Below are 8885 nucleotides of genomic sequence, written 5' to 3'. Positions count from 1 at the left end.
AGCCTGCTTGGGATTCTCTGTCTCCCCCTCTACCCTTCCTCTGCTCTCTCTCTCTCAAAATAAATAAATAAGTAAACTTTAAAAAATTTTTTCCATTAAAACCAATAGTGGGTACCTGTTGTCCTTTGGTGTTCAGTACCCTTCTTTCCATTAGGTGACTGCTTTCCCGTCCTGTGTAAATCTGGACAACTGTGATATCCTGCCTCTCCTCTGACTACAGATATGGATACAGGACGAGGTCTTGCTAACCTTGGCGTCTCATCTTTGCCCATGATCATCGTGAAGGACTGATCATGATATTTGTGTTTCTGGATCTCACTATACCAGAGCTGGACCCCAGGACTTCATAGCCAAGTAAACCAATAAATCCCTTCTTTGCTTAAACTAATTGATTGAGTTGCTGTCTCTTGAAACCACCAGAGTCCAGACTAATTCCAGGTCCTTGTCTTAGGAACAGTCCGTTTAGGCAATCAATAAATGTATGTTGAATAAGTGAGCACATCAGGGATAAATAGAGCCGGGTTTTTTAGTCCAAATATGTGAGCCTGTGGTTTTAACCTGTTTCTTCAGTGGTCATTTATCAGGGTACAGGAGAAAACTGGGGGAATGGAACCGTTTATTTTTGAATTATCAGCAGCGACATAACTCAAAGAACCAGAAGAAAGACAACTAAGGTATCTGAATAATTCACAAACTGGATAATTAGCCTGAATGGTTAGCCTTAGCAGAAATTCCACTGCTCAGGATCTCTTTGTCCAGCCAGTTCTTACAACCTGTCTCATTTCATTACATCAGATTTTTAATGAGAAGGGAAGGGGAGGAAAAAAAAAAAAAACAACAAAAGGCACTCATTTCTTAGAGTTCCACTCCTTTCTAGACACAGGGCTGGCTTCATGGGCGCGACCTCAGCAGCCCCACCGGGCCTTGTGCTTAGAAAGGGGCTGTGCTTGGCTTAACGCTCTGCCGTGGCCAGTTTGAAGTTCTTAGTAATGCTGACTAACGAGTCCCACAATTTCATTTTTCACAGGCCTTGCAACTTCTGTAGCCAGTCCTGCGGAAAACTTTATTTTCTATCAATCCTCGTATCAGCCTGAGGACACTGCGTCATTTACCCCATCTTTCCAGACACGGGACCTGGATAAATGACTGGCCTGTGGTCACACTACAGAGCCAGGATTTGGACTCACGTCTGTTTGGCGTGAGAGCCTCTGGGCTTTCCTCTGCCTCCTCTGCTCACACCCAGGTAATAAGAGGGGTCCTGCATTCAAGGGCCTTCATTTAATACCAGGCAGATAACATGGAAAGCATGAAGTTCATGAATTCCAGGATCCTCCAAATAAGTATAATTGGACAAAGAATTGGATAAAGAAACTTCTCAAGTTCTTTTTTTTTTAAATGCTTATTCATTTTTGACAGAGAAAGAGACAGAGCATGAGTGGGGGAGGGGCAGAGAGAGAGGGAGACACAGAATCCGAAGCAGGCTCCAGGCTCTGAGCTGTCAGCACAGAGCCTGACGCAAGGCTTGAACCCACGAACTGTGAGATCATGACCTGAGCCGAAGCTGGACGCTCAACCGACTGAGCCACCCAGGCGCCCCTTCTCAAGTTCTTTTTATTCATTTAGCTGGCTGATGTTTTTTGAAGGCCTAATATCGCGCAAGGGCTTCCTATGGATTTTTATTCATTCAAAAATGGGTATTCATCGAGCCCCTGCTCTGTGCCAAGCCTGGTTTGAGGCTCTAAGAACAGGACGATGAATAAAGCTGGCGATATCCCGGCTTTCATTGAGTTTGTGTGTGTGACAGAGTGGTGGGGGGGTGGACAGCGGGAGTTGACAGCAAGTACGTTCACCAACAACGGGATAATTTAGGGTGTGCTAATCCCGATGGAAGGAACACACCGCACGTCAGAGACAGTGAGCAGGGACTCCTCCCTCCCAGGAGTCACGGTGCGGCTGGGACGTGAGGAATCCAGCCGTGGGGGAGACCAGCGTGAGCAGGTTCCTCGCAGATACAAGGGTGAGTGGAGAAGTCCCTGGGGCCGCTTTGCACTGATCCTCCCCGAGCTCACATCACCCATGAGGAAACGAACGGAGATGTGGGGAGGTAAAGAAATTCGCCAACGTCCCCGGTTAGGGGGAGACTGAGAATTAAATTGGCTCCAGAGCTGGCACAACGGAGGGCTCTCCTCTGGCCTCCCTGGAGCCAGAGGCCGTCGGAGGAACTTGTGTTAGACGGTCGTGGGAAAAGCGGAACCGAGACCCCCCCCCCCCCCGGCTGCGTAAATACTCGTTGCAACTGTGCATCGTGTTGTCCCGTCTTCTTTTTCTCCTTAATTCCCCGGGGCATGGACCCGTGAAGCCTAGTGGACGGTTACAGTTTAACGTGGGGCGGCGGTGGGCAGAGAGGTCTGCCGCTCGGAGCCCGGCTCCAGCAGAATGGCCGGAGGTCAGCCTGGCCCCACGAGCAGCCTGTGAGATGCTCGGGCCGGCAGCCCTCATAAAGGAGTGGACCCCCTGCCACTTGAACCGCGTCCTCGGAAAGCCCTGCCCCAGTCACCGGGCGGACGGGGCCGCCCAGCTGGGCTGCTAACAAGTGGGACCCTGTTGCCTCATTTCACCAAAAGAATTGCCAGACCTCCATCTTGCTCCAAGTCCTGCAGAAGAAACGCAATCGTTGCGTTCGCTGCCTTGCCTGAAATCACTCTGGCTGGATTTTAAAACCAGTCACAACCACCAATAAGAATTATTACGGGGGTGTAGGCAGAAGATGCAGTCACTTACGCAGTGAATGCTAGCGATCCTCACACAAGAGAATCAGACGACCTGGACCTTCAATGTGTACTTGTGATTTAGCCAAATGCACTAAGATGTGCGTTTGTGCTTGTTTTAAATCACTGATTTCAGTGTGTCGTCATTAGCTGCTGGGCCATGTCATTGCTTTCTTGCTTTCGGCTGTCAGATTTCGTCAACAAAAGCACGAGTAAAATGCGGTTTTGGGGGCACCTGGGTGGCTCAGTCGGTTCAGCAGCCGACTCTTGACCTCAGCTCAGGTCACGATCCCACGGTTTGTGAGACTGAGCCCCACGCTGGGCTCGGTGCTGACAGCGTGGTGCCTGCTTGCGATTCTCTCTCTCCCCCTCTCTCTCTGCCCTTCCCCCACTTGCATTGCTGTGCTCTCTCTTGCTCTCTCTCAAAATTAAAAAAAAATTTAAATGGGATTTTTTGAGCATGTCATAAAACATCTCCATATCATCAAGCCGGAGTGGATTCCTGGATGTAAAAATTACTATTTTTGACAGGTTCATAAAATATTTGGTATTTTAAGTTCCAGTGCACCTTAATGACATTAGCCCAAAGAGCAGTCGCTTCTTCTTCTTTTTTTAAATGTGTATTTATTTATCTTGAGAGAGAAAGAGAGAGAGAGCACGAACGGGAGGGGCAGAGAGAGAGAGGGAGAGAGAGAATCCTAAGCAGGCTCCATCCACACTGTCAGCCCAGCGCCCGACGCAGGGCTCGAACTCCTGAACCAGGAGATCATGGCCTGAGCCGAAATCAAGAGTGGGACGCTTAACCCTCTGGACCACTCAGGCGCCCCAAGAGCAGCCCCTTCTGACTTCTGACGTGGAGAACGGAGCCCTAGACGTACACGCGACTCATCTGGCAGTGGGCACTTTGTCTTTCCTGGCATCATTCTCGGGTGGGTATGAACTAAAACGTCCTTTATAAGATGTCAAACGCGGCAGCAAATTCGTGGTCCAGTTTGGACTTTGTAAAGATAGAAGAGGTGTCCGTGTGCAATTGTGTTTTATGGGGGTTGGCTCGGTGGCCTCCCTTTCGGAACGCACATTTCTTGACGTCGTAGCGCAGACGGGTCCTCTCAACATGTGCCGATCCGGGGGGCCAGGGGTGCCTGGACGTGAAGAAATAATATTGCTAAGGTACTTTCTTATACGGTCTCCTCCGGCCCCTGCCAAGTACATTAGTCTTATTTTTAGAAGGTCTGCTTTGCACGTGGGAGTCTGGTCCCTGCTGAAAGGAGCTTATGCGAAACTCACCCCGGGGTGAAGGTGTCTGGGCACCTGCTATCGGTGACACTGGCCAATTTAGGAGTGAGACCCCCAGGCAGGTAACAATCTTATTTCTCCACCCTCCCCGTCTCATCTGAGCCCCTCTCGAGCTCTCACCACTTTTGCCTTAGCGCATCCTATGCATTCGATGCTACCTCCTTTTACTTTGCTCAGTGTGGATAATGTCACGGTGACCTTCTTGCAAATTTCACTACACGCTGGGACCAAGTTTCAAGTAATTATACCTCATTTGGCTACAATTAGGGGCTCCCACCAGACTTAACGCATGCCCGGGCAGCCTGTCACAGCTCAGATTTGCGAGAAATGTCTAGTTGCTGGTTTTACCACGTGAGAGGCGGCCCGGCCCACGCCCGGCCCCAGCGCAGGTCGTGGTTATGATATCACAAATAAGAGGACATCTGAGGGAAGTGGCATCGTCTCATCTCTCAGCAGAGAGAACACACAGAATTGCTCTGAAGCTGGCTCCCCAGCAGAAACCGGAATGTTCTGCCGGGCTTACCCGATTAGCCACTTCAGGAAGCAAATTGGCAATCACGACGAATCGGGTCAAAAATAGTTTTCTTAAGCTTCGTTCTTTCTCTCCCAGAGAAATGAAGGTAGTGGGGGACATGCAATTAAAAAAAAAGAGAGAGAGAAATCTTTTCCTGAGCACCTAAAACCACACCTGCTCTCTAATTGCACAGACCATGAAAAACGCTGCGCTCAGCAACCCGGCCACAATTCCCAAACACCTACGGGCTCTGTGCCTTTGTCGAATGTCCCAGTTCATTCTCTCCAGATAATCACCAACTGAATCAGAATCATGCCCAGAGTGATTCTTTCCCACGGACTCTGCCGTTATCGGGAGAGCCTTGGTTCAACTGCACGGCGTCAGATCAAGGTCATTCCGTGTTGTTGGCGTGAGCGTGTTGATGGTACCCACATGCTTTCTGCTCCGAAGATGATCGCTTTCTCTGATTAGGTCATGTTCCTTTTCGCTCTGCCAGTTCACGTCCAGGCGGGGATGTGGTGGGGAAACACGACCCGCCCCCCACCCCAATCCAGGCAATGTAGGAGTTTGTGTTTCTGGGTCAGGGGATGATGTCTTCCCTCTGCCATGCCTGGCAGGCAGCCTTTGGTGGAGGCTGCCTTAACACTGACATGTTTGGTAACTTGAGAAAGAGACGGAGCAATCCGTTATCTGCTTCGATATCGCTTCGCAAGCTTTGTGCCCAGAGTGGCCATCTTGAATTGATTGCCCCAGTGACACAAGTCAGAAGCAAGCTCCCTGCCAATCCCTCCTGCCAGCAGATGGCTCCAGATGAGGTCATTGTTTTGACAGTCTCACACAAGAACCCCAAACAGCCCGGACAAACCCTTACTCATGTTGGATCATCCAGAACGGTTGTGAGATGAAAAATGGATTTGGACCAAAACTTTGCAAATGTGAAACACCACCAAGCTTCTGACTCCTCACATCCAGGGAAACCCCGACGGGGGGCTGGAGAATATTGTTCTGGTTCCCTCCCAGCCTCTCCTCTGCCCTGGGTATTGGAACTGCTTGGGTGGCTGTGATTTTCTGATTAGGGGAAGACAATTAACTCAAACCTCAGTGATCGCAGGCTCCATTGAGAAGCATCTTGGCAGCCTGGGTGCTGATGTTTTCGGAATACTGTGTTTTTCACCGATTCCAAGGGTGTATGTGTAGCAAGTCACGTGACCCCAAAGTAACACTGGAAATGCTAGAATTAAAGCACCCCCTGGGACTACTTATCATTTGGGTTGGGAAATTGGGCAGGCGCATATCTTTCCAAGTTATTTTCCAGCATGACCATCGTACCTTGGCTTCCAGAATGTGCATCCCTTGACAGCAATCCTCAAGTCCTGAGCATGCATCCAACTTAACTTTGTCCCTCAGGCTTTCTTCCGAAGAAGGGACATCTCCCCTGTTTCAGATCTGTGTGCTCATCAGAACCCGGGGTCAAAAGCGGGTCACTTTTTCCTCCTTCTTGAGGTGGCAGTAGGAGCATTGGGTTAAAAGTCTGTTTTCTACCCTTAGGTTTTGGTTCTGGAAACTTGTGAGGGCAAAAAAACCCAGACTTGGGCTTTGTATTGGTGTCCCACAGCTGCCGTAACGAAGTGCTGCAAACCGGAAGTTGGAGACGACAGAAACTTTTTCTCTCACAGTTCGGGAGCTAGAAATCCAAGCTCAAGATGTCAGCAGGGCTGGTTCCTTCTTGGGGGCTCTCAACAGAGGGAGCATCTGTTTCACACCTCCCTAGTGGCCTTGGCTCTTGGAGGCACAATTCTGGCCTCTGCCTCCCTCTTCACGTGGCTTTTTCCCCATGTGCCTGTGTCCAAATTTCTTCTTCTAAGGACGCCAGTCACTGAATGAGAGCCCACCAGTCGACCTCATCGGCAAAGACCCCATTTCCAAATAAGGTCCATTCATGGGTGCTGGGGCTGGGGCCTGCACCCATCTTCTGGGAGGACACGTTCAGTCTACTGTGTCTACTCGTACATCCGGCCCCAGCCTCCTCTTGCCACCTGTGCACCTTTGGCAGGTTGCGGGGTTTCTGGGCCTGTTTCCTTCTCCGTGAAATGAGAACACCAAACTAGCCTATCTCCTGTCATTTTCTCTGTTGTACATTCTTGTTCGGGATGCTGCTGTGTGCGTTCCGAGAGCACCTCATCGGGGTAGGGAGAAATAGCAACCCGGGAGGGACTCAAATTTTAAATGTGACCCTCAAGGTCTTTCAATTATTTCACTCCCAAACTGGGCAGTGGTTGGTGAGGGAGGCTTACACCGAACGCCGTCAAATGCTCTGCCTTCAGACCCGCGCGTGGAATTTGATCCCCGGGCATCCAGGGCACAACGTTCCCTGGGCTGGCACTCAGATATCCGCATGTCCCCCGGAGCAGGGAGGGCTCAGAGAAAACCCCCTGATTTAAGAAAGACAAGCAAGGGTCGGGCAGCTCATAGGTGTTCTGAGACCTGGGGCTTGGCCTCTCCGGTGTGGCCAGCAAGGAAGTCAGACCTGAATGCGCAACCTGGGCTTATAAGGACCACCAGGTCCCCCACCCTTCTCTCTGTGTCCCCCTCTGGATAGTGATGCTCTTTTCTTTGCTTGAGTGTTGTTGTTTTTTTTCTCATTCCCAGGGTGGTGACGCCCCATCTGCCATCTCCCCGCCCCCGCCGCCAGCCTATTATTCATCATTTATTCTGGAAACTTCTCCCCGGGGCGCACGGGAGCCAGGCCCGCGAGGATAAGGTGCGGGCCGCGCAAGGGTGACTTCCCCACAGACGCTTTCTTCAAAGAACTGGGCCTACAGGCCAGACGTCAAGGCACAACATGCTGAGGCCGAGGACGAAGGCGTCCGGGAAGATCTGTACTCGTCCCAGCGGGGCCCCCGGGAAGCCTTCCCTGAAGACGCAGGGGTAAGTGGGAGTCATCAGTGGGCTTGTCAGGAGGGTGAGGCATTCCATCCCGAAGGTAAGTGAGCAGACAGAAGGCGGGAACGGCAAGCTGAGGGCTGTATGACTCCTGTGCCCAGACTGGCGGGTCACGAAAGCGAGGGACGGCCATGGAAATTGCTTCCTGCAGCGTTTCCTACTGATCCAACTTCATCTTAGAACTGGTTGTAAAGAGGAGGCCGGGCTAGTCCCCAGGCTGGGCGTGTTCCACTCCTCACTCTCTGAAGTCCTCGTATAGCATTGAAGGGGTTTAAAATATGTGCCGTGATTGGTCTTTCTCGGTTGGCTTCTGGATGTTTCCAAGGGGAGGTTGGTGGGCAAGCCAGATGCGAGCCTCCCACGTTCCACCCCGGTGGGAGCGCTGACTCGAGAAAGCAGCAGCCTTGTGAGGGGAGGTGGGGACCTTATAATCCTCCACCAGTGAAGATGCTGCTCGAGGCCTTTGTCTGCTCACTGAGCCTGTGGGGGTCAGGCCTGTCCTTGACCCCATCTCCCAGGCAGTCAATTCTATCTGGCCAGAAGCGTCCGCTTCCTTGAAGAAACCTTAGCTGTTCTGCAGGGCTCTCCTTGCCACCCCGTGTACCCTCCGTGGATCCCTCTAAAAGCCTCTGGGAGAAACGAATAAGCACACCCCATAATTGGTGTTCTCTTGGTATTCTGTTCTTCATCATCATCATCACCATCCCTTCCCACGGACGAGGCTGCTCGGACTTTGTGCTTGACGTCACTATAGCGAGGATGTACATCTTCTCGTATAATCTGCCTGTAAAGGCCCTGAGCATAAAGCTCTCGGGGCCGCCGCTGCAGGTGGCAGGATTGAGACGGGCTCAGCAGCCACACTCTGCGTCCCTCACCACATTTACACCTGCTGCTCTCAGCCAGTGCCGGCCGAGTTTGGCGGGGATGCAGACAGAGATGTGGGTCACCCTTTATGAGCAACGTCGGCTCCAGGGTGTCCTGTTGGCTTACTGACGTTTTCTTAGAACCTGCGTAGCAGGCCAAGACTCTTCCTGCCTACCCTGCCTGCCTTCTTGACTTCTTTTTCTTCCCTTCCCCCTTCCTTCCTTCCTTCCTTCCTTCCTTCCTTCCTTCCTTCCTTCCTTCCTATCTTCCTTCCTTCCTTCCTATCTTCCTTCCTTCCTTCCTTCCTTCCTTTTTTCTTTCTCTCTCTCTTCTTCCTTCCTTCCTTCCTTCTTTCCTTCCTTCCTTCCTTCCTTCCCTCCCTCCCTCCCTCCCTCCCTCCTTCCTTCCCTCCCTCCCTCCCTCTCTCCCTCCTTCCCTCCTTCCTGCTTGCCTTTTCTTTCTTTCTTTCTTTCTTTCTTTCTTTCTTTCTTTCTTTCTTT

General features: G+C 51.4%; 1 long non-coding RNA gene across 1 annotated transcript in view; it reads left to right on the top strand.

The window, feature by feature from the left end:
• The first annotated feature begins 7233 nt into the window (after positions 1 to 7233).
• LOC121037566 (uncharacterized) overlaps positions 7234 to 8885 on the top strand; it is a 26023-nt gene continuing 24371 nt past the window's right edge. The window contains exon 1 of the long non-coding RNA XR_005793843.1: positions 7234 to 7506. This is a non-coding gene — a long non-coding RNA (uncharacterized LOC121037566). The remainder of the gene's footprint in view (positions 7507 to 8885) is intronic.

The sequence above is a fragment of the Herpailurus yagouaroundi genome, unplaced genomic scaffold, assembly GCF_014898765.1.
Source record: "Herpailurus yagouaroundi ecotype Mexico unplaced genomic scaffold, PumYag 163, whole genome shotgun sequence".
Lineage (NCBI taxonomy): Eukaryota > Metazoa > Chordata > Mammalia > Carnivora > Felidae > Herpailurus > Herpailurus yagouaroundi.
Note: the sequence above shows the minus strand (reverse complement) of the source record. Positions and strands in the feature narration are given on the sequence as shown.